Below are 26,116 nucleotides of genomic sequence, written 5' to 3' on the forward strand. Positions count from 1 at the left end.
TTAACAGACATAGTGTCATCACTGGTCGCAGTGTACACAATAAGAGAATTGAGAGACTGTGGGCAGAACTTCATGTTGTGACATTTCATCTTAGTAATCTATTTATATTCATGGTGTTCTAGATTCCTCTAATGAGTTTCATATGTTTTGCCTACATTACATTTACTTGACAAGGTTTCAGAGAGCTGTTGCTGAGTTTAGAGCTCAATGGAAGCACCATGGCTTATCTACACAGAGAGGACAGACAACCCTGCAACTGTGGCAGACAGGTGTTCTCAGTATGGCAGGATTTCCTAACACTCCTGTTGATGCTGTTTTCCAAGTTGATGATAATGGCCCTCTTCCTGTGTTGGAAACTAACAACAATGTTGTTATTCCAGATAACAATTTCCATATAAATGACACAACTGCAAATTGAATTCAACAAACAGTGAACCCTCTTCACAATGATGGTAACCATGGGATAAACTTATTTTTACAACATGTTGGTCCTAGTAGGCCAAAATGGTGAATGACCACAGGTGTACAAAGTTTTAATTATGGGTTGTTTTTTGTTATTAACATTTTTTATTGATTCCATCCACAAGACTGATAAACACAACATGAAATATGGAATCAGTTATATGAATTAACCCCCCCACCCGACACAAACACACACTACAGCGGTCACTTACAATTATAACATAAAAATAAATTCGTTTTTTTTTTTTAAACTTAAAAATATATACTTTCAAAAAAACATGAATACACATACACATCAAACTATAAATTAAAAATCCCTCTCCACTGCCCCTCCCCAAGAACCCTCCAAAAAAGCCAAATATCCACCCCACTTCCTATTAAACAAATCCCATTTTCCCAAACTTCTAAAAATCGCATCCTCAAATGCTACCATTCCGCCCATCTCCCCGCACCACTCCTGAAACAAGGGTGCCCCAGCTGTCTTCCACCCCCTAAGAATAATTTGTCTGCCAACCATCACTCCGGCTAGGACCCAACTTTTTAAATTGCTATCCCCAAAATTAATGACTGCCCCATCACCTAAGATGCAGAGTCTGTGGCAAAATGAAAATTGTGTGTCCAATACATCACACATAAATCTCTGAACCCTCAACCAAAATTCTTGTATATTAACTCATCCCCAAAAAACATGGGTTGTGTCCCCATCTTCTGAATTGTATCACCAGCAGGTGGGTGTGTCTTTAAGACCAAGTCTATACAATCTAGAGGGTGTCCAGTATAATAGATGCAAAATCTTAAATTGCATCAGATGCACCCTTGAATCTCTAGATGTAGACTTGACATTTTTTTAGAATCCTAGCCCACACTCCCTCCTCCAATACCAAGTTTAAATCTCTCTTCCATAATCTCTTGAGAGAAGTTGAAGCTCCATCCCCCAGACTCTGAATTAACAGGGAGTAATACACTGATGCCTCATGACCTTTTCTAAAAGCAGTAATCACCACTTCTAGAGTATCTGCCCCTTTAGGGGGGTGTGTGCTACTCCCAAAAATAGTACAGAGCAGGCGGCGCAGCTGTAAATACCTAAAGAATTGAGATCTGGGAATCCTGAAATGTTGGACCATAATTTCAAACGATCTCAACACTCCACTCTCATATAGTTCACTGAGCGTATTAACCTCCCTCACAATCCACTCTGACCAGCAGAAAGGGGACTTGTTAATACGTAATTTTGGGTTTAGCCATATGCTCGAGGCAACATTTAAATAAATGTCCGTATTAAACACTCTGAACACTGTTGTCCATACCGCGTGCAAATGCAAGATAATGGGGTGTGGCTTAACTTCTCCGGTTAGTTTAATAGAAAGGCTTTGCAATGGCAAAATAGGGGCAAGAACTTCCTGTTCAATACCAAACCGGGGAGGGGCTCTCTCAGGTGGAAGCAACCTATGAGCCAAATGTCTGAGACCGAATGTGTAATGATAATAAAACAAAGGTGGGCCTAGCCCACCTTTGTCAACCGGCCTATGTCATTTATTGAAATGTAATCTGGGACGGTTACCATTCCAAATGAAGGACTTCGCTATGCTATCAAATTGCTTGAAATAAGAGAGTGGGACATCTACAGGGAGAGATTGTAGCAGGTAGTTGAATTTTAGAATACAATTCATTTTAATAACATTACCCTTCCCAATCATAGGTAAATGTAATGAAGACCACCTGCCCACATCTTTCGCAAACCTTTTTATTAAGGGATCAAAATTAACTCAGACAAATCACACAAATTTGCTGGGAATAAAATGCCCAAATATTTAATGCCCTGTTTGGGCCACTGGAAAGTGCCTGGCTGGAAAGCCATTATTGGGCAGTACGCTGTCAGAGACAATGCTTCAGATTTAGACCAATTGACTCTGTATCCTGAGAACTTAGAAAAGGAATTAAGAATTCTGTGGAGGCAAGGCATAGACCTAGTGGGGTCGGAGACAAATAATAAAATATCATCTGCATAAAGCAAAAGCTTATGTGCCATACCTCCCGCCATCACCCCTGGAAAATCATCTTCCCTTCTTATCGTGGTTGCTAATGGTTCCAGGGCAAGACAGAACAATAATGGGGAAAGAGGGCAACCCTGCTGGGTGCCCATGTCCAGAGTAAAATGATCTGAAATTAATCAATTTGTTTGTACCACCGCTACCAGGTGTCTATAAAGTAACTTAATCAATCCAATAAAAGTCTTCCCAAACCCATATATTTCCAAAATCTTAAAAAGATAATTCCATTCTACCATATCAAACGCCTTTTCAGCATCAAGTGAGATGGCAGCGACCGGAGTCTGCTCATTCGCCACTGACCATATGATATTAATTAGACGCCTGTTGTTATCAGAAGAGCTGCAGCTCCGAATAAACCCCACCTGATCTATATGTATAAGAGATGTCATAACTTTACTTAATCGGTTAGCCAAAATTTTAGACACAATTTTAACGTCTAGCTGGATCAGGGAAATTGGATGCACTCTTACACTCGCTTGGATCTTTGTCCTTTTTAAGAATCAGACTGATCCGGCCTTGTGTCATGGTTGATGGAAGCTTTCCATTCTTTAATGATTCCATATAAACTTCTAACAAAAGTGGAGCCAGTTCTATAGCATAAGATCTAAAACATTCAGTGGCAAAGCCATCTGACCCCAGAGCCTTGCCTGTAGGCAAGGCCTTGATTACCTCGCCAAGCTCCTCCAAGATTATCTCAGAATCAAGATAATTTTTTTGCTCAGTCGTCAGTTTAGGGAGTTCTAATGGTTCCACAAAGTTTCTAATATCTTCATCGGTGGACGAAGATGTGGAACTATAAAGATCAACATAGAATTCTTTAAAGCATTATTAATATCAATGGCTGAGGTAAATATTTCACCACCAGCTGATTTCACTGAGGGAATGGTAGAAAAAGACTCTAATCTAAATATCTAGCCAAAGGTTTCCCTGATTTGTCCCCCGACTCAAAGTATGACTGTCTTGCCCTGAATAGCCAAAACTCCACCTTCCGTGACAAAATAGTATTATACCTGTATTTCAGTTGTGTCAATTCTCTGAGGCCATCAGACGACATTTGGCACTTCAGCTCTGCCTCTGCATTTTTAATATTCTCTTCCAACTCCACAAGTTCTCGTACTTTGGATTTTTTGATGAATGAGGCATACTGTATGATCCGACCCCTAATAACTGCCTTAAGTGCCTCCCTAGCTTTAACATTTGTTGGAAATCAGGATTTTGCAAAAGGGATTCATTAAAGCACCAAGTATATGATTTATTTTTCTCTATATGTGGCAACACCTTTAAACTCACCAGGGCGTGATCTGAGACTAAAATGTTTCCAATTGAGCAATCAACAACAGATGAAACGAGGGACTTAGATATCAAGAAAAAATCTATTCTAGAATAAATCTTATGGACTGATGAAAAAAATGTATAGTCCCTCCCAGATGGGTTTAAAAGTCTCCATATATCTGTAAGACCAAGATTTTTTACACATCTTGTGAAGTGTCAATGTTGTTCTAGGGGGCTTACACACTTTTGCTTCACTATGATCAAGGACTGAGTCCATAAAAAGATGAAAGTCTCCTCCCAATATTATATCATGAGGGGTGCCAGCGGCTTGCAACATCCCTTCAGGATCTATAAAAAAGCCCTGATCATCAGCGTTAGGTATGTAAATGTTAACCAAAATCAACCTTTGCCCCTGAATTTCTGCTAAAAGAATAATGGCTCTTCCTAATTTATCTTTAATCTGTTTGAGACTTTTGAATTGTAGATGTTTACTTGTCAATGTAATGACTCCCCTGCTCTTACTTGAGCCAGCACTAAAGAAAACATGTCCACCCCATATCTTTCCAAATTTTTCAGCTTCCTGCGGGGGAAGATGTGTTTCTTGAAGAAACACTATCAAATTTCTTAAGTTTAAGAAAATTAATAACCTTCCTTCTTTTTATGGGGTGCCCCAGCCCATTCACATTCCATGTGGAGAGAGATAATCCATTCATATTAACATTTGACATATCAGAAAAAATTGATTGTGTGTCAAAAATAAAATGACAAAGATCACATTCCAACATTAGTGCAACAGTCAGACCCCGAACCTCCCCCGAACCAAACAAACAGAAATTTCAAAAATTCAAAAACTCAAAAAGTCCATGTACGCCTATGAGAGTCCCCGCAACAACTTTGCCATTGGCTTGCTCAAGTCCGGTGCTTCTATACAAATTCTGCTAGACAGAATTACAGAAAATAATCTATAAAACAAACTCCAGCCAACAGGCAGAATAAACACAAAGAACGTGAAGATTCATTCACAAAACTGTATCGAAGGTGTGTTCCTCCACAAAACAAACTCCAGCCTCTAGCGGAACCAGCAAAAAAAATTCCGTTCCTCGGACAGTCAAACGAATGTTCAGTGAGACGGCTGTTCATGAGTGCAGCAATCCTTCCAATGTCCTACAAAAAATACTCCACAAAACAAGCTCCAGCCAACAGGAGGCACAAGCACAAAGAATGGGCAGACTCATCCACAAATGTCCTGATGGAGTGTTACTCCACAAAACAAACTCCAGCCACCACGCAGAACCAGCACAAAAAGAAACAAAACAGGCGCCCAGTTTCCTCAGATGGTCAAGTGTATGTTCAGCGAGACAAGCTCACTTGGAGGCAGCATGAGAAACACACTATGACTTCCTCAGTCCATAGATTTTATGAAAAACATTGCTTGTTGTGGGCATGTAAATATTTTGCAGCCATCCTTAGTATCTATTCTCGATTTGGCCGGAAACATCAGTGCAAAAGCGATCCTCTGTCGATGCAAGAGTTTCTTGAAGGAGTGTTATTCCACAAAACAAACTCCAGCTGCTAGGCGGAGCCAATAAAAAAAGAAACAAAATGGCGCCCAGCTTCCTCAGACAGTCAAGTGTATGCTCAGCGAGAAGAGCTCACTCAGGGCCACATGAAAATCACCAAATGGCTTACTCACCCCGTTGTCTCTATGAAAGACAATGCTTGCTGTGGGCATTTAATATTTTGCGGCCATCCTTAGTATCTATTCTCAGTTTGGCCAGAAACATCAGTGCAAAAGAGATCTTCCATTGATGTAAGAGTTTCTTGCATTCCTTGAATTGATCATGGTTCTTTCTTGTCGAATTCGCAAAGTCTGGAAACAAGAAAATGCTGTGATTCTTCCAAGAAAGCTTTCCTTTGCTCCTCGCCTCACGCAACAAGAGATCTTTATCGGATTATCTCAGAAATTTGGCCACAATTGATCAGGGCCTGTCTCCCTCAGTGGATCTGTGAGCCGGGACTCCAGCTTATGGCCTGTTATGTTGAGCAGACCCGAGAAGAGCTCATCTAGGAATTTCACCATATCTCTGCCTTCTTCATGCTCAGGAACTCCAACAATTCGGACGTTTTTCGCCAATTACAATTCTCCAAATCCTTCAGTTTTTCCCAAACGCGTTCCAAGTCTATCTTGGTCGCTAGCGGGTTAGCAGCTAATTCCCTCTCCGATGACGCCAGATAATCGATCCGTCTCTCGACGTCCCTGATTCTTGTAACCAACAACTTTTGTCAGCATCACAGACATGCTTGCCAGTTGCTGGTGAATTTCTCCCACCACACCATCCCGAGTCCCTGGTCTGCGGCCTGTCTGAGGTACCAGCTTGAGCATGTAAGTGTGTTTTAATATCTCCAGAGCCTGAGGATTTTGAATTCTTTGCCATGTTGACTTAAAAGAACAGATATGTAGCATGGTGTATCGAATCTCACCGGTTTATCACATAAAAATAATTAAAAACTAGCAAAGTGGAGGTCACGTGATGCCATGCAAGGGGCAGACGTGTGAGCAACGAGCTCTGTGCACTTTGCTAAATTTTTAATTATTTTCATGTTATAATCTGGTGAATTTTGATACACCCAGTTACACATTTGCCCTTTGATGCAAAACATGGCAAAGAAGTCAAAATCCTCGGGCTCTGGAGACATTAAAAGACACTTACGTGTTCAGGATGAAAGCCCTGACAGACCTACAGACCGGGGACTCTATTTGGATGGCGCGGTGGGAGAGGAGATCCAGCATCAGTTGTCCAACATGTCGGTGATGTTGACGAAGATTCTTGCTGACTTGGAGGATCTCGCTGTAATACGTCGATCGATTACGGCGATGGAAATAAAATTCTCTGAATTAGTTACAAGAGTGACTGATGTTGAGAAACTAATCGATTTTTTGGAATCTTCGGAGAGGGAATTAACCGCTAATCCGCCCGCGACCAAAGTTGATTTGGAACATCTCCTTGAAAAGCTTGAAGATCTTGAGAATAGAAGCCACAGGAATAACGTTCGAATTGTTGGAATTCCTGAGCATGAGGAGGGCAGAGATATGGTGAAATTCCTAGAGGAGCTTTTCCCGAGTCTGCTCGACATAGTAGGCCACAAGCTGGAAATCGATTGAGCTCACAGAGTCCCAGCTCACAGATTTGCTGAGGGAGATAGGCCCCGACCGATTCTGGCCAGATTTCTGAGATTATCCGATAAAGATCTTGTGTTGCGCCAGGCGAGGAGCAAAGGGAAGCTTTCTTGGAAGAACCATAATATTTTCTTGTTCCTGGACTTTGCGAACTCGACAACAGAGAAACGCGATCGGTTCAAGGAATGTAAGAAACTCTTACATTGGCGAAAGATTACTTTTGCTCTAATGTTTCCGGCCAAACTGAGAATAGAAACGAAGGTCGGTTGCAAAGTATTTACATGTCCCAATTGTAGGGCTTTACTGGTTGTTGAGATCAGTGTTACTATCAGAAATAATTAATAATTATTTCTGTAGTTATTAATCAATATTTAAATTAATTAATTGGATCTAACTCATTAAAACCTCATATGGGACTCCAGTAAATGTAGTGTGCTACGTTTAGGAGCAAGTTTGGTTATTAGCAATAATTAATAATTATCAAAGATAATTATTAATTATTAAAATCAATAGAACATTGATGAGAATCAATGTTAGCTTTTTTTAATCCTTTAAATCAACAGTTATCAAAGATAATCGTTAATTGTTAACGTCGATGAAACATTAATTAAAATTAACGCTATCTTATTGATCATTCAAATTCAATCAAAGATAATTATCAATTATCAAAAATCAATAGAATATTAATAAGGATTAACATTGACGGGGCACCACCCTGGAATCAGGGACTAATAACCGAATATTAAAACAGTCTCAATATTAGATTGTTTTCTTAGGAAAATCGACATCCGAAGAATATCGATTTTCGGGAAAAAAACAATGAATGAAGGTTTGAATCCGAGCACTGACATCCCATCAGCATGACACAGGCGTTTGCAAAACAAACCAAAACACGTCTCTTTGTAATATAAACGAAGTTTATTTATGCAGTAATATCAATTAATAATTAATACAATGCAGTCAATGAACTTCCGACTTACAACTACAAACTAAACAGTGATATGATTAGATATGGAAATAAAATAATCCTATAACACATAGGGTGTGTGTGTGACAGTGTGTGTGTGTGTGTGTCAGTGTGGTTAGTGAGAGAGAGAGAGAGAGAGAGAGAGAGAGAGAGAGAGAGAGAGAGAGAGAGAGATGATTAAGTGACAGCCCGAAAGCTGATTTCGCGATAGCTGGAGATAAAGCAGCCGTGTTCATCACTCAGAGACGTGGTTTTACGAGCGGGGCTCGTAAAAGTCCCTTGTTATTTGACTCTTTAATGGATGAAGTCAGTTGCTGTCTCACCCGCGATGGCGAAAATGCACAACAGTCCAATTTGGTTGGACCACAATACAGCAAAACAAATTCGTGATAATTAATACCCTGAGTATTAATAATTAGCGGACATGGCGGTCCGTAAACTGTACAAGCAAAAAACCTTGAAACACAAGAATAGCACACTATAATATTCTATCTCTGCCCAGACGTAAACCTCTTACTTGAATCGCATGAGGACACAGGTAGAATGTGTTTTCCTCTGTCCTTTAACTTTGACCCGGTTCCTTGAGGCTCGGGTGATGACGGGGGGGGGCCGTTTCCTCGCGCTGTCGGCGGGCGGTACGGCTGTTGATTCTCGGCGGGCTGGCGGAGAACTCAGAAATGTCGACTTAATTGAAGATGGAAGAGAAATCTTTAATCTCTTCACTTCTGTAGGCCAACGGATGAAGATGCGAATTGCACGGCGGTCTCCTTCGGATCCGTTAGAGTGTTCGGTTGAACACAGAGTAATCTCAACTCGTCCAGCGAGATGGAGATTGTATGGCTACAGTTTAAAGTCAGACATTACTTCCTTAAGCCACGAGGTTGCACCGGAGAGCAGCAAAAAGCTACGTCCGTATTCGGTGAACTAAGTCACTGGAAGCAACTTTGGAAGCATTTCAGAATTATTTGAAGTCCTGATGATGTCATGTTTGAGGGACGTTCTGTGGTGTGCCTCATCCAATAGGAGTTGAGAGCTCGATCCTTTAGAGGGCAAGGCTTCATGGATCTGTAGTCTGTTTTGGACTCCCTTTGTTTGATTTTGGCGCGATTTTTATCAGTACAACATCTGACTTAGAAGGTGGGGGCTTGAGTTATGTTTTTATGACTGTTAGGCCTGCCTTTGTCTTCTATCTGAACACATGAGGCCCAACACTCCCCCCTTTGCTCTGAAGAGTTGGTTGTTGTCCAGCATCTTTAGAGCAACTGAAGGGCCGAACAGTTCTTGTCGGTTCACAGTAACTTGTGGGTTACGCCATCCATGTATTCCTGATAGGAAAGAGAAATGGTTGCACAGTCCATACAGTTCATTAGTTCACAGAGGTTTTATCATCTGGACAGAGATTGAGGCACATCTGGGCATAGAACTTCTAGCTAATTCTAAAACTACATTCATCACACATAAACATTTCAAGTTACTGGAAGGCACAGCATTAACCATAACACAATCCTTTGTTGTTCTTTGGTCATAACACAAAATCAAAGTAGAACCTGACATTGGTTACTAGGAACAAAATGTTAGAGGAAAGGAGGGTTAAAGGTTAAAAGGCTTATCCTTGGAAATGATGGAGTTAACCTGTGTGATGGGCTCAAACTGGTGTGTAAAACGCGGCTGTATGAGAAGTGAGTCCGGTCTGGCCTGTAGGTGTTGAATGTACCTGTACATGGCGTGTGCAATAATTGTGATGATCCAACCACTAAGGAGGAGCCAGAGGGCAACCAAACTGATAGGGTGTTCTTGGTAAGATGACGATCTGCTTATGTGACTATGAAATATAGTGGTCAAGCCAGTCGGTTTGAGACTGAACTTCACTAATTCCATCCCTTCAGCCTGAAGCTGCTGTCGAAGGGTGTCATCAACGGTGAGGCTGTGACCTCTAAATGCGTCCATGATCTCAATTTCTGCATCATGTTTGTTGACATTGAGATGGAGGACAATATCGTCAGTGTGCACACTGGCTCCTTGGGGAACCATTAAGAACACTGTTTGGTTTGGTAGCCTTGGTTTAGTGGCCTTAGTTTAGTGGCTGTATCATGGCAGTCGTATGACTTCGGTGGCTGGTGTGTTAACGAGCCAGCGACTGCCTGCTCGCTCTACCTTTGTCTCTGTTCCATCATCTTTGATGGACATGCTATCATGACACTTGTTCATGGAATTCGGCTCTTTGACCGCAGAGGTAGTTAGTCACCTCTCTAACAAAGGGGTTGCGTTTTGACAAACCCAATGAATGTACTTTGTCTTAGTACACATGTTTAGGTTAGAGATAAGGTAGAGCGAGGGGTCCTCATCATGGTAGGTGTGTTGGTGGAGTATTGAGGTGAATGTGTGCATTACCTCTCTGAAAACCAACATTAAATACAGATTTTAGTCTATATATATTCTGCCTATGACGGTAGATTGAGGATAAATTCTATTTTGAGGTTCTGAGGATTTACATGGATTGGAATTTCAATGCCAAAACTATATGCCATGTGTATCTGTGAAGGTTGCACAATGGAGATAGTTGCAGATCTAAGGATTTGTTTGACAAGGTTTAAGGAGACCAGGTAAGCTGGAATCCTTCCATCACTCAGACTGTTGACTGAGGAGCTAATTTCCCTGAGGAGGTCCTGCATTAGATCTCTAACGATACACGCATAAGTTGTTTTCTCTGACAAAGTCCCTAAAGTGTGCAAAATGTTATTGATAAGAACGGATTGCAAATTTACAGTGACTATAGTACCCTGAAGGGTTTTATTCAGGCCCTGTAATTGTTCTTATTGGAGTCGTCGTCTCTGCTGGATTTTTGGACGATGGCGACGTGTGTATCTGAAGCTGGCGAAATGTTTTCTGGACCAAGTGGTCTCGGTATGTCAACCTGAGCCCACATGTGTCCACGACGGCAGTCAATGAGCGGAGCCAATCGGTTCAGTAGGTCCTGGCCAACTAATTAATGGGACATATGTAAACAGGGTATGTTAGCATCATCCCTTGAAAGGTGTCAATCCAGGCCCGTTTTGTGATAGACGACCTATCTTGTGTGTAGCTTGTGACGCTTATGTTGCAGGTCTCTGTCTATAACGGTTTGCCAAGGGAGAGCTTTGCTCTAGCCACCTCTGCGAAGGTGTTGGAACCCATTAGACTATTTCGGAACCGGTGTTGAGTAGTGTGTGGGAGTTGAATGACCCACATGTCAGGCGTTGCCCTTACGGTACAGATCGTCCAAGAAGGTCAGAAAAGGAGGGTGTGGCATGTTAGGAGTGACTGTTTTGGGGAGCAACTTGGACACTGTTCCCCTTTTCCCGACCTACAAAGTAAACTTTGGCGTTAACAGGAGGGGGTACATCGTCTAGTCATACTGACGAGGTTTCAGCCCCGTGTTCCTTTGAGGAGGTCGACGGACCTGGTGAACAACGGAGCACGTCAAGCTTAGTTACTAACTCAGTCAAGCGTCTCCTAATATCCTCCATTTCCTCTCTCAAATCTTATTCTCTGAGGGGATTTGAAACCTTGCCTACCCACTCACTTTCTTGTTTGGGTTTTCGTTTGAAACGCGCATTTCTTTTCGGCCGGCGAACGTTTTGTTGTTTAGGTCTGCCGTGACCCTGGGGGTGTGTCTGGTCACCACCCCCCTGGTTCTTTTGCCTACCCTGCTGGCGGGGTGATCGGCGCCTCTGGGGTCCTGTTCTAGAATTCACCTTAACGTGAGGCGTTTTGTTGCTAGGTCTGCATATGAGGCTTGGATCCCCAGAGCTCTGGCGTCGCCTTCGTGCCCTCGGGCAGGGCGCACGCATGTCTCCCATGCCAGTTGCACGTACTTTCTGATTTCCTGCATGGTGGGGTTGCCCATTCTGCAGTGCATTGTGACGTCAAATCGCACGCACTCGTGGAGGTTGTGAAGGAAAAGAGACTTGAAAGCTCATTCCTCCTCCAGACCTGGTGCATTACTTCCTTGGAAGTACGTGGTTCTCAGGCGTCTATAATACTCACGCGGAGGCTCGTGCCTCTTCTGGGTGATGGCGAAAGCAGCTATGGTAGCGGAGGCTTCGTCGATATACAGCGAATACTCCTCGCGTAGGGCTTTACACAGAGCTGAGTAGCGGTTTCGTGTACCAGTCGGTAGCGTTTCCATGAACGCATAGACACTCCTTACCGTGGTCTTCCATATGAGCTTGAGTTTTTCGCGTGAAGAAGCATAAGGCAAATCAATCAGGCAGTGCTCAATTTCCCTAAGATAATTGTCGATGTTTGAATCTCGATTATTTGGGTCAAAGCGTTCTATGTCCCCTGCGAGGGACTCGAGTTGTCGGATGCGCAAGCGTTGGTGTCGGTATGACCACGGGTCGTCCTAGTCATCTGAAACATCACAGTCACTCGGATCGCTATAGCGATGAGGACGACTTCCTCCCCTTCATGGTGGGGAAGGAGTCCAGTCGATGCGTGGGGGTGGACCCCGGGTTGCGTACAGCTCCCTGGCTAATGGGATATTCGAGCCGCTTACACCACTCTGGGCTTGAAAATAATCGTCCCCCCTTCGTAGTGTGGAATCAGTCGGTTTGAAACGCATGGTGTCGTGACTGAAAAATGACTGAGGAGGGCAACTATAAGGAGGGGCACCTGCATCCAACCAGCGGGCCGCTGGAGGATTTTGAAAGGTGTCTTGGAGGACGAAGTCAGAGACTGTACCACTAGGAGCAGCTCGGCTCCTAGCGTGTGTTCCTGGGTTTCTCAGGGGCACATTTCTACGCGTATCGCTAAAAAGGGAGCCCTCTTCTATGTCAGATGTCGTGCGGTGCGTTTCAGCTGCACTTACCTGATCTGACTCTACTCTTAGCTGGGCAGCTTGAAGCTGCCTGCGCAGGGCTTCGTTTTCCTCCTGCATCCAGGCATTATCTTCTTGTGCCTGGACTTTCTCAGCTTGAGTGCACCTAATTTCTTGGTGCAGGCTGAGATTTTCATTCTGCACCGCTTGATAGCTGCTCTGCAGCTGTGCGAGCTGGGCCTGGTGCTCGGCGGTTTGCAGTTGGGTTTTGCGGTGATGAAGAAGGAACATTTGGCCCACAAGGTCCAGGATTGTGCGCATTGGCTTCCCGACCGGGTTCTTGACATAATCAACTAGTTCCTGCAATGCTTCATCACAACGACTAATATTGTAGCTGTTAAGGTTATTTCTCTCCTCTATGGAGAGACAGAGGACAGCAGCAACTACATCTTGCAGTGCTGGGTCGACTAACCTCTGTGGAGCTTTAGCTCCAATCACACAGGGCGATTGGTGACTCATTTTACTGGGGCCGTAAAAATTCTTGTGATAGTGGCTCTGACAGCTTGTTGTTTTACAGTTGATATAATGCTAGCACAAAAGCACAGTTGAGAGGCTTCAACCTGTGGCTTACGGTCTACTGCTATGTAATGTGCAAATTTCACTGTGTTCTCTCTTTGGTGGACGTCAATGAAGTGACTTGGCACCTCTCTGTAACATTTAGATGAAAGCGTTAGGAGTTAAATAATAACAACAGCAGATTTTAAGCAGACTATAGTAAATTTTCCAACCCCTAATTCACTCTTAAGAGCACTTTCACACCACACTGGCTTATGTTTGGCAAGTTTTGAGAAGTAAATTGTCAAACAGAACCAAACTTTGAAGTAAGGATTTCAAGTTATTACTTTGGATTCTTATGCATACACACTGTGACAGAACTGGCACGTAGGATGCCTCACACGGGGCACCAATTATTATGTAGGGCTTTACTGGTTGTTGAGATCAGTGTTACTATCAGAAATAATTAATAATTATTTCTGTAGTTATTAATCAATATTTAAATTAATTAATTGGATCTAACTCATTAAAACCTCATATGGGACTCCAGTAAATGTAGTGTGCTATGTTTAGGAGCAAGTTTGGTTATTAGCAATAATTAATAATCATCAAAGATAATTATTAATTATTAAAATCAATAGAACATTGATGAGAATCAATGTTAGCTTTTTTTAATCCTTTAAATCAACAGTTCCCTATCTGTCACTCACTCGACGTTGGTGTCGATGTAGTGACACTAGGGGTCACTCTTGGGAGCCCGAGACACCTCTGGTCTTTGATAAAAGGCCAATGAAAATTGGCGAGTGGTATTTGCATGCCACTCCCCCGAACATACGGGTATAAAAGGAGCTGGTATGCAACCACTCATTCAGATTTTCTCTTCGGAGCCGAACGGTCATGCTCATTGAGCTGAATACTACTGTTCATTCACCTGCTGGATCTGACGGCGCATTTCAGCGGCTTCTCCCTCCTCTGCACTGGTGCACTGCAGAGAACGCCCCTGGGCGCTTCGGCAGAAAAACTAGAGAGTATATTTTCTGAAAGAGCATTTTTCCCCTCTAAAAGAGTATATATTTCTCTAAAAGAGCGCACACACGGAACGTCTTTTTAAAGACGCGTCTTTTTAAAGATGCTTTTCCGATTGTGTGTTATTCCTGGTTGTGCTCGTTATCTCTCGCCTTTTAACGGTCACGATCACTGTCTTTCGTGTCTGGGCACTGCTCACGCGGAGACAGCGTTCGTGGATGGTCACATTCTCATTACGAGAATGTGTCCATGGCAACGTTGCGGTCGCGGCTCGCCTTCGTAAAGAAGCGAGCCACCCCAGAGGCTCCCGCCTCGGTCCTTTTACCCACGGGTTTGAGGCCAGCGCGGCTAGCACTGGGGGCGATTTGGGGACCCCAATGGGACCGCCTCCACCGGGTATCCCCCCGCGGAACTCCCATTCCCCAGCACGCTCGTCTGCCCCGATCGGGCTTCCGGGTGAGTCCGCCGGCTCGTCTCACGGCGAGTTCGACCTCTTATTCGGAGCCCGCGAAAGTGATGATCTCTCGAGCGCAGCATCGGAGAGCGGGCTCGTCCAGTCGGAAGCCTCGGCTGGGCTCCTCCCTTCGGGGTCGATCGCCCAGTCACAGGCTGACGCGGAGATGACGACATGCTTTCCCGGACAGCCGCGAGCGTCGGTTAGAGTGGATTTCACCGCTCTTCCCTGAACCCTCGCGGCTCTGTGATTGGTTCCTGGGCTCGCGGAGCCGCTCAAAGCCACGCCCCGCCCCGTTCCTTTCTTCCCGGAAGTGCATGAAGAGCTGACAAGATCGCGGGAGGCATCTTTTACTGCACGGTCCCGATCTTTTCAGCTTCCCCGCTCTCACTACCCTCGATGGTGGGGCGGCCAAGGGTTATTCGGCAATCCCCCGGTGGATAAAGGCGCTCGCGGTGCACCTATGCCCGCAGAGCGCCGCCACCTGGCGTGGGTGCCCAAAGCCCCCGTCCAAGGCCTGTAGGTTTACGTCGTCTCTGACGGTCAAAGCCTACGGCGCTGCTGGACAAGCCGCCTCCGCCCTGCACGCCATGGCTCTCCTGCAAGTCCGCCAAGGCGCTAAAGGAACTGCACGAGGGTAGTTCCGCCCCGGGATTGATGCAGGAACTGCGCTCGGCGACCGACCTCGCTCTCCGAGCGACGGAGGTCACGGCGCGGTCTCCCGGGCGGACGATGGCCACACTAGTGGTCCAGGAGCGCCACCTTTGGCTCAACCTGGTCGAGATGGGTGAGGCCGACAGGACACGATTCCTTGCTGCCCCCATTTTCCAGGCGGGCCTATTCGGCAACACTGTCGAGGACTTTGCCCAGCAGTTCTCGATGGTAGAGCAGTAGATGGATGCTAGCCGGCTTGTCCTGCCCCGGCGTGGCTCAAGATCCCCCCATCTACTCATCGCCGAGGGCGTCCCCCTGCGGTGACTGCACCGGCTCCGCCGCAGCCCGCCCCTCCGGCCCGGCCCCGGCGTGGAGCCCACCGCAGGAAGCCGACGCCACCCGTCTCACAGCCGGCACCGAAGAACCCACGGAGGTCTTCGAAGCGCCCCTGAGACGGGCGACCCAGGGACAACGAAACCCTCTGCTCTGGAGCTGGTAAGCAGATCTTCTTTTTGTTACCTTTTGCATTTAATTGCGCTGCATGCCCAAGTGGCTGCAGTACTCAAGAGCTCCGCAAGAGTAGTTTCCTTGTTCCCTGGGTCACATATTCGGTGTGTACGGCTGGCATCACGACCACCGTCCACCACTACATTTGGCAGGTTGGCGCTCCAGCGGCGGTCTCCCGCCCTGAGCGCCCAGCTGTGGCACAAATCCGCCCCCGATGTGACAGTCTCCACGGGTCATGAGGACAGGCCTCTTCCTCCCCCGTCCCAGGCTGTTCCGGGGGTGGTCACAAGGAGCCAGGTAAGTGCTTCGATGTCCTCGGACTCAGCACGGCCACGATGTGGTGTGGCACCTCAAGCTCCGCCCCGCCGCGAGGCCCCACCCGCCGGTACATCCGATGACGTTGTCCCTTTGGTCCCCCTTGCGCGGAACTCGGGTGCATGGCTTGCGCTTTCCAGTCCGTCGCGAGGGCTGGTCCGGACCGTCCGACTCGGCTGCACGATTCACTTCGCTGGGCATCCGCCCAGGTCCAGCGGTGTCCACTTCACCTTGGTGAAGGATGGAAACGCTGCTACCTTGCGCGGAGATCGCTACCCTCCTACGGAAGGACGCGATAGAACCTGTCCCTCCAGCCGAGATGAAGAGGGGGTTTTACAGCCCCTACTTCATTGTACCGAAAAAAGGCGGTGGGTTGCGGCCAATCTTGGACCTGCGAGTATTGAACCGTGCCTTACACAGACTCCCGTTCAAGATGCTGACGCAAAGACGCATTCTAGCGAGCGTCCGGCATCAAGATTGGTTCGCGGCGGTAGACCCGAAGGATGCGTACTTTCACGTCTCGATCCTTCCTCGACACAGACCCTTCCTGCGGTTTGCGTTCGAGGGTCAGGCGTATCGGTACAAGTCCTCCCTTTCGGCCTGTCCCTGTCTCCTCGCGTCTTTACGAAGATCGCAGAGGCTGCCCTTGCCCCGTTAAGGGAGGTGGGCATTCGCATTCTCAACTATCTCGATGTCTGGCTAATCCTAGCTCACTCTCGAGACGTGTTGTGCGCACACAGGGACCTGGTGCTCTCACACCTCAGCCGACTAGGGCTTCGGGTCAGCTGGGAAAAGAGCAAGCTCCTCCCGGTTCAGAGCATCTCTTTTCTCGGTTTGGAGTTGGACTCAGTCTCCTTGACGGCGCACCTTACGAACGAGCGCGCCCAGTCGGTGCTGGCCTGTTTGAAGGCGTTCAAACAGAAAACAGCGGTTCCACTGAAACATTTTCAGAGGCTCCTGGGGCATATGGCGTCCTCGGCAGTGGCCACCCCGCTTGGGTTGATGCATATGAGGCTGCTTCAGCACTGGCTCCAGACTCGAGTCCCGAGACGGGCATGGCGCCACGGGACACACCGCGTGGCCATTACGTCGGTCTGTCACCGTCTTTTCAGCCCTTGGACCGACCTCTCGTTTCCACGAGCAGGTGTTCCGCTAGAACTGGTCTCCAGGTGCGTCGTGGTCACGACAGACGCCTCCAAAATGGGCTGGGGCGCTGTTGGCAATGGGCACGCAGCTGCCGGCCTCTAGACGGGTCCGCAGCTGCGTTGGCACATCAACTGCCTCGAGTTACTGGCAATTCTGCTCGCCCTGCGGAGGTTCCGGCCGTTGATCCAGGGCAAGCACGTGCTAGTTCGGACAGACAGCACGGCAGCGGTAGCATATGTCAACCGCCAAGGTGGTCTGCGCTCCTGCTGTATGTCATAACTCGCCCGCCGTCTCCTCCAACGGAGTTAGCAGCACCAAGTCGCTGCAAGCCACTCACATCCCGGGCAACCTCAACACTTCGGCGGACGCGCCGTAACAACAGGTTACCCTCAAGGGAGAGTGGAGACTCCACCTTCAGGTGGTCCAGCTGATTTGGAGTCGATTCAGTCAGGCACAGGTGCACCTGTTCGCCTCCCAAGAATCCTCCCACTGCCCGCTCTAGTACGCCCTCACCGAGGCCTTCCTCGGCATAGACGCGCTGGCACACAGCTGGTCCCCTGGCATTCGCAAATATGTGTTTTCCCCAGTGAGCCTGCTCGCACAGACCCTGTGCAAGGTCAGGGAGGACGAGGAGAAGGTCGTCCTGGTAAGCACCCTACTGGCCCGCCCAGACGTGGTGCTCGGACTTCATGCTCCTCGTGACGGCTCCCCCTGGGCAAATTCCCCTGAGAAAGGCCCTTCTTTCTCAGGGAAGGGGCACCATCCGGCACCCGCGCCCAGACCTCTGGAATCTCCATGTCTGGCCCCTGGACGGGACGCAGAAGACCTAAGCTGTCTCCCACCTGCGGTGGTAGACACATTCACTCAGGCTAGGGCTCCCTCTACGAGGCGCCTGTATGCCTTTAAGTGGTGTCTGTTCGCTAAGTGGTGTTCTTCCCATCAGGAAGACCCCCAGAGGTGCGCAGTCAGATCAGTGCTTTCCTTCCTGCAAGAGAAGTTGGAAGGGAGGCTGTCCCCTTCCACCTTGAAGGTGTATGTTGCTGCCATAGCAGCACACCATGACGCAGTCGACGGTGAGTCCTTAGGGAAGCATGATCTGATCATCAGGTTCCTAAGAGGCGCCAGGAGGCTGAATCCCTCCAGGCCACGCCTTGTTCCCTCATCGGACCTCTGTAGTTTTTCAGGGTCTACAGAGAGCCCCCTTTGAGTTTTGCAGTCAGCCGGGCTTAAGGCACTCTCCTTGAAGACTGCCCTCCTGACTGCACTCACTTCCATCAAGAGGGTAGGTGACCTGCAAGCGTTCTCTGTCAGCGAAACGTGCCTGGAGTTCGGTCCGGGCTATTCTCACGTGATCCTGAGACCCCCGACCGGGCTATGTGCCCAAGGTTCCCACCACTCCTTTTAGAGACCAGGTGGTGAACCTGCAAGCGCTGCCCCAGGAGGAAGCAGACCCAGCCCTGGCGTTGCTGTGTCCAGTGCGCGCTTTGCGCATCTATTTGGATCGCACGCAGAGCTTTAGACTCTCTGAGCAGCTCTTTGTCTGCTTCGGTGCGCAGCGGAAAGGAAGCGCTGTCTCCAAGCAGAGGATCGCCCACTGGCTCATTGACGCCATAACTATGGCATGTCTCGCCCAAAACATGCCGCCCCCGGTAGGGCTACGAGCCCATTCTACTCGTGGTGTAGCGGCTTCTTGGGCCCTGGCCAGAGGTGCCTCTCTAACAGACATTGCAGAGCAGCGGGCTGGGCAACACCCAACACCTTTGCAAGGTTCTACAACCTCCGGGTGGAACCGGTTTCGTCCCAGGTAGTGGCACGCAACACAAGCGGATAAGCCCGGGATAGCCGGCCGGGTGTATCGCTTGCACATAGCGCCTTCCACCTCCTTTTGAGCTGAAGATGTGCGCTGTTAATTCCCAGTAGTGTTCACAAAGGTTGTTCCCTGGTTGACTTCCTCCGAGCCCTGTGGCAGTCGAGTTTTCGGAGAGACTCGCTGCCGGCCCAGTACACGCGCTAACTAAGAGCCCGGTTCTGGGGTAGGTGCTCCGCATGTGGCGGTTCCCTGTAAGGCTAACCCCATGCGATCGATATCTTCCGCTAGTTCGTTTCCCTACTGGCAAACTGCGTCTTCCTTGGGCAGAGCCCCTCAGTCTCCATGTTGTAGTAACTCCTCCCCCATTGGGTAGGATCTACCTTGAAGGCTCTCCACGTGGTTGGAAAGACCATGTGATGTATTCTTCCACTTAAATATCCCCCCCTCTCTTGGGGCGAGGTGTGGTCTCCGCGGTGTCCTCCCCTTGGGAGGGACACCCCCCGACTAGACCTGGCGGCCCAGTCGGATAATCCCCCTTCTTTTTTAGGGAGTGGAAAAAGAGAAGGGGAAAGAGGCCATGACTGGGTTAAGCCTGTCTCTATCTCTGGGTAGTCGACTTGTCCCCAAAAAGGGCCGTTCGACACTTATAACTGTGTTGGGGGAGGTTACGTGTCGACCTGGTGTGCTGGCTATGAGGCACACAGCAAGTCTGCCCACCACACACCGCCAGTTCACGTAACACAGTTCAGCCTTGTGGCGTTTTGTATAGGGACCCCTAGTGTCACTACATCGACACCAACGTCGAGTGAGTGACAGATAGGGAACGTCATGGTTACTGGTGTAACCTCCGTTCCCTGATGGAGGGAACGAGACGTTGGTCCCTCCTGCCACAACGCTGAACTACCCGCTGAAATGGCCGGACCTTATATCGGCTCCTCAGCGTAAAACCTGAATGAGTGGTTGCATACCAGCTTCTTTTATACCCGTATGTTCGGGGGAGTGGCATGCAAATACCACTCGCCAATTTTCATTGGCCTTTTATCAAAGACCAGAGGTGTCTCGGGCTCCCAAGAGTGACCCCTAGTGTCACTACATCGACACCAACGTCTCGTTCCCTCCATCAGGGAACGGAGGTTACACCAGTAACCATGACGTTATCAAAGATAATCATTAATTGTTAACGTCGATGAAACATTAATTAAAATTAACACTATCTTATTGATCATTCACATTCAATCAAAGATAATTATCAATTATCAAAAATCAATAGAATATTAATAAGGATTAACATTGACAGGGTACCACCCTGGAATCAGGGACTAATAACCGAATATTAAAACAGTCTCAATATTAGATTGTTTTCTTAGGAAAATCGACATCCGAAGAATATCAATTTTCGGGAAAAAAACAATGAATGAAGGTTTGAATCCGAGCACTGACATCCCATCAGCATGACACAGGCGTATGCAAAACAAACCAAAACACGTCTCTTTGTAATATAAACGAAGTTTATTTATGCAGTAATATCAATTAATAATTAATACAATGCAGTCAATGAACTTCCGACTTACAACTACAAACTAAACAGTGATATGATTAGATATGGAAATAAAATAATCCTATAACACATAGGGTGTGTGTGTGACAGTGTGTGTGTGTGTGTCAGTGTGGTTAGTGAGAGAGAGAGAGAGAGAGAGAGAGAGATGATTAAGTGACAGCCCGAAAGCTGATTTCGCGATAGCTGGAGATAAAGCAGCCGTGTTCATCACTCAGAGACGCGGTTTTACGAGCGGGGCTCGTAAAAGTCCCTTGTTATTTGACTCTTTAATGGATGAAGTCAGTTGCTGTCTCACCCGCGATGGCGAAAATGCACAACAGTCCAATTTGGTTGGACCACAATACAGCAAAACAAATTCGTGATAATTAATACCCTGAGTATTAATAATTAGCGGACATGGCGGTCCGTAAACTGTACAAGCAAAAAACCTTGAAACACAAGAATAGCACACTATAATATTCTATCTCTGCCCAGATGTAAACCTCTTACTTGAATCGCATGAGGACACAGGTAGAATGCATTTTCCTCTGTCCTTTAACTTTGACCCGGTTCCTTGAGGCTCGGGTGATGGGGGGGGGGGGGGGCGTTTACTCGCGCTGTCAGCGGGCGGTACGGCTGTTGATTCTCGGCGGGCTGGCGGAGAACTCAGAAATGTCGACTTGATTGAAGATGGAAGAGAAATCTTTAATCTCTTCACTTCTGTAGGCCAACGGATGAAGATGCGAATTGCTCGGCAGTCTCCTTCGGATCCGTTAGAGTGTTCGGTTGAACACAGAGTAATCTCAACTCGTCCAGCGAAATGGAGATTGTATGGCTACAGTTTCAAGTCGGACATTACTTCCTTAAGCCACGAGGTTGCACCGGAGAGCAGCAAAAAGCTACGTCCGTATTCGGTGAACTAAGTCACTGGAAGCAACTTTGGAAGCATTTCAGAATTATTTGAAGTCCTGATGATGTCATGTTTGAGGGACGTTCTGTGGTGTGCCTCATCCAATAGGAGTTGAGAGCTCGATCCTTTAGAGGGCAAGGCTTCATGGATCTGTAGTCTGTTTTGGACTCCCTTTGTTTGATTTTGGCGCGATTTTTATCAGTACAACATCTGACTTAGAAGGTGGGGGCTTGAGTTATGTTTTTATGACTGTTAGGCCTGCCTTTGTCTTCTATCTGAACACATGAGGCCCAACAAAATCAAGCAATGTCTTTTATTGAATCAATGTCTGAGTAAACCACTGGATGTTTCTCATGTGAGTGGGTCGACTCGCTGTACTTACTCTTGAGGAAGCTGGGCATAATTTTGGTTTCTTTTTTATTTTTGCATTGGCTCCGCCTATCGGCCGGAGCTTGTTTTGTGAATAACACTTTTCCTTAAAGAAATTTTGCATTGAAGTTCCCGGCCAGTTTGAGAGTGGACACTACGGATGACTGCAAAATATCTACATGCTCACACAAAGGATGTCTTTTATAAAGTTGACGGATTATGTAAGTTATGGTATATTCTTTTATGCGGCCTCCGAGTGAATTGACTCGACTACCCGGGGAACCGGGATGCCGGTTTTGTTTCTTTTTGTATTGGTTCCGCCTAGCGGCTGGAGCTTGTTCTATTGAATAACACTCCTTTGGAACAGCTGTGGATTAATCTGTTCGTTCTTTGTGCTTATTCCTCCTGCTGGCTGTAGTTTGTTTTGTTGAGTATTTTTTTTTTACAGGACACTGGAATGATTACGTCATCTGTTGAACTCATAACAGCTGGCTCACTGAACATTCGTCTGTCTGTCAGAGGAATCTGAATGGTTTTATATCAGCTGGAATTTGTTTTGTGGAAGATCACACCTTTGAGACAGTTCTGTGAATGAATCAACATGTTCTTTGTGTTCATTCTTCCTATTTGCTGGGTTTATTTTACAAAGTATTTTCTGTTATGTAATTTTGTAATGTAAATGCTTGAATGCTTGTTATGTAAAATCAGGATTTTGCAAAAGGGATACATTAAGGCGCCAACTATATGATTTCTTTTTCTCTATATGTGGCAACACCTCTAAACTCACCAGGGCGTGATCTGAGACTAAAATGTTTCCAATTGAGCAATCAACAACAGATGAAATGAGGGATTTGGATATAAAAAAAAAACAATCTATTCTAGAATAAATCTTATGGACTGATGAAAAAAAATGTATAGTCCCTACCAGATGGGTTCGAAAGTCTCCAAATATCTGTAAGACCAAGATTTTTACACATCCTGTGAAGCATCAATGTTGCTCTAGGCGGCTTGCACACTTTTGCTTCACTATGATCAAGGACTGAGTCCATCAAAAGATTAAAGGATCCTCCCAATATTATATCATGAGGGGTGCCAGCGGTTTGCAGCATCCCTTCAAGATCTATAAAAAAAGCCCTGATCATCAGCGTTAGGTGTGTAAATATTAGCCAAAATCAACCTTTGCCCTTGAATTTCAGCTAAAACAATAATTACTCTTCCTAATTTATCTTTAATCTGTTTGAGACATTTGAATTGTAGATGTTTATTTACCAATATAAATGACTCCCTTGCTCTTACTTGAGCCAGCACTAAAAAAAACATGTCCACCCCATATCTTCCCAAATTTTTCAGCTTCCTGCGGGGAGAGATGTGTTTCTTGAAGAAACACTATATCATATGTCTTACGTTTAAGAAAAGTAATAACCTTCCTTCTTTTTATGGGGTGCCCCAACCCATTCACATTCCATGTGGAGAGAGATAGTACACTTATATTAACATTTGACATTTTGATAAAGTAGAAAAAATAAATTGTGTGTCAAAAACAAAATTATACAGACCATATTCCCCATTAGTGAAACAATCAAACCCCAAACAAAACAAACAGAAAAAAGAAAAATGTGCACATTAACCCCACGCACGAAAGCGCCAACCAGTGACAATCCCTCAAAAGGTCCATGAACGCCCACGAGCCCCCACGACAACTTTGCCATCGGATTGCTCAATTTTGCCTCACAAATTTGTGAGGCAAAATTACATAACAGAAAATACTTTGTAAAATAAACCCAGCAAATAGGAAAAATGAACACAAAGAACATGTAGATTCATTCACAGAACTGTCTAAAAGGTGTGATCTTCTACAAAACAAATTCCAGCTGATATAAAACATTCAGATTCCTCAGACAGACAGACGAATGTTCAGTGAGCCAGCTGTTATGAGTTCAACAGATGACGTAATCATTCCAGTGTCCCGTAAAAAAAAAAAAAAACTCAACAAAACAAACTACAGCCAGCAGGAGGAATAAGCACGAAGAACGAACAGATTAATCCACAGCTGTTCCAAAGGAGTGTTATTCAATAGAACAAGCTCCAGCCGCTAGGCGGAACCAATACAAAAAGAAACCATACTGGCATCCCGGTTCCCCGGTCAATTCACTCGGAGGCCACATAAAAGTATATACCATGACTTACATAATCCGTCAACTTTATAAAAGACATCCTTTGTGTGAAGATGTAGATATTTTGCGGTCATCCGTAGTGTCCACTCTCAAACTGGCCGGGAACTTCAATGCAAAATTTCTTTAAGGAAAAGTGTTATTCACAAAACAAGCTCCGGCCACTAGGCGGAGCCAACGCAAAAAGAAAAAAGAAACCAAAATTATGCCCAGCTTTCTCAAGAGTAAGTACAGCGAGTCGACCCACTCACATGAGAAACATCCAATGGTTTACTCAGACACTGATTCAATAAAAGACATTGCTTGATTGGGACAAGTAAATACTTTGCGACCGACCTTCATTTCTATTCTCAGTTTGGCCGGAAACATTAGAGCAAAAGTAATCTTTCGCCGATATAAGAGTTTCTTACATTCCTTGAACCGATCGTGTTTCTCTCTTGTCGAGTCACAAATTTGTGAGGCAAAATTGAGCAATCCGATGGCAAAGTTGTCTTGGGGGTTCGTGGGCATTCATGGACCTTTTGAGTTTAGAGGGATTGACGGAGCGACAGAGAGAGAGAGAGAGGAGAGAGATAAAAGAAACTAACTCACCGGTTCTCTGATGCGCCGTCGAGTGGTCCTCGATCACTCCTCCACCCTCTCAGGCGGACGGCAGCCGCTCCTCCCCGGGCGGACCGGAGTCAGACCTCCGACCCCCAGCGGACAGAACGCCCCTCCGCGTTCCCGGCATCCCGTGGGGACACTCCTCCGCCCCTGGCAGCGGCCCTACTGCTCCAGGCGGTCGGGGAGTCGCTTCCCTCCTCCCCTCGTGGACGGCAGTCTTCTCTCGACCCCTCTGCATTTCTAGGGGATGGCAGGGCACTCCTCCGTGGTCGAGCTACTCCATCCCCTGGTGGATGGCAGCGGCGCTCCGCTGGGTGGATGGCAGTGTTGAGGACTCTGCGACGGGCATCCCTCCTCCTCCCGGGTTTCGGCACCAGTGTAAGGGGGGTTAGAGGGAAAGAAGGAGGCGAGAACCGGCTTGACAACTTAAATAATAAATTTAATGAACAACTTAACCAAAAACACACAACCATAAACACACACAGTACAGCTGCCTGTAATTCTCTCTCTCTCGAACTGTCATCCCCGGCCTCTTTTATCCGTCACGTGCCCCATCAGGCTGATTGGGCACCGGGCGTGCGTCATTCCAGCCCGGCCCCGCCCTCCTCTGCTCTACATGTACTATCTCTCTCCACATGGAATGTGAATGGGTTGGGGCACCCCATAAAAAGAAGGAAGGTTATTACTTTTCTTAAACGTAAGACATATGATATAGTGTTTCAAGAAACACATCTCTCCCCGCAGGAAGCTGAAAAATTTGGGAAGATATGGGGTGGACATGTTTTTTTTAGTGCTGGCTCAAGTAAGAGCAAGGGAGTCATTTATATTGGTAAATAAACATCTACAATTCAAATGTCTCAAACAGATTAAAGATAAATTAGGAAGAGTAATTATTGTTTTAGCTGAAATTCAAGGGCAAAGGTTGATTTTGGCTAATATTTACGCACCTAACACTGATGATCAGGGCTTTTTTATAGATCTTGAAGGGATGCTGCAAACCGCTGGCACCCCTCATGATGTACAATTGGGAGGAGACTTTAATCTTTTGATGGACTCAGTCCTTGATCATAGTGAAACAAAAGTGTGCAAGTCCCCTAGAGCAACATTGATGGTTCACAGGATGTGTAAAAATCTTGGTCTTACAGATATTTGGAGACTTTTGAACCCATCTGGTAGGGACTATACATTTTTTTTCATCAGTCCATAAGATTTATTCTAGAATAGATTTTTTTTTTATATCCAAATCCCTCATTTCATCTGTTGTTGATTGCTCAATTGGAAACATTTTAGTCTCAGATCACGCCCTGGTGAGTTTAGAGGTGTTGCCACAC

At 46.4% G+C, this 26,116-nt stretch overlaps 1 long non-coding RNA gene across 1 annotated transcript in view; it reads right to left on the reverse strand.

Annotated features, from left to right (window-relative positions):
• The window catches only part of LOC127443757 (uncharacterized), a 600,892-nt gene extending 575,166 nt beyond the window's left edge, over nucleotides 1-25,726 (reverse strand). Inside the window, exon 1 of the long non-coding RNA XR_007897698.1 lies at nucleotides 25,631-25,726. This is a non-coding gene — a long non-coding RNA (uncharacterized LOC127443757). The remainder of the gene's footprint in view (nucleotides 1-25,630) is intronic.
• Nucleotides 25,727-26,116: the final 390 nt, after the last annotated feature.

This window comes from Myxocyprinus asiaticus, chromosome 7, assembly GCF_019703515.2.
Source record: "Myxocyprinus asiaticus isolate MX2 ecotype Aquarium Trade chromosome 7, UBuf_Myxa_2, whole genome shotgun sequence".
NCBI lineage: Eukaryota > Metazoa > Chordata > Actinopteri > Cypriniformes > Catostomidae > Myxocyprinus > Myxocyprinus asiaticus.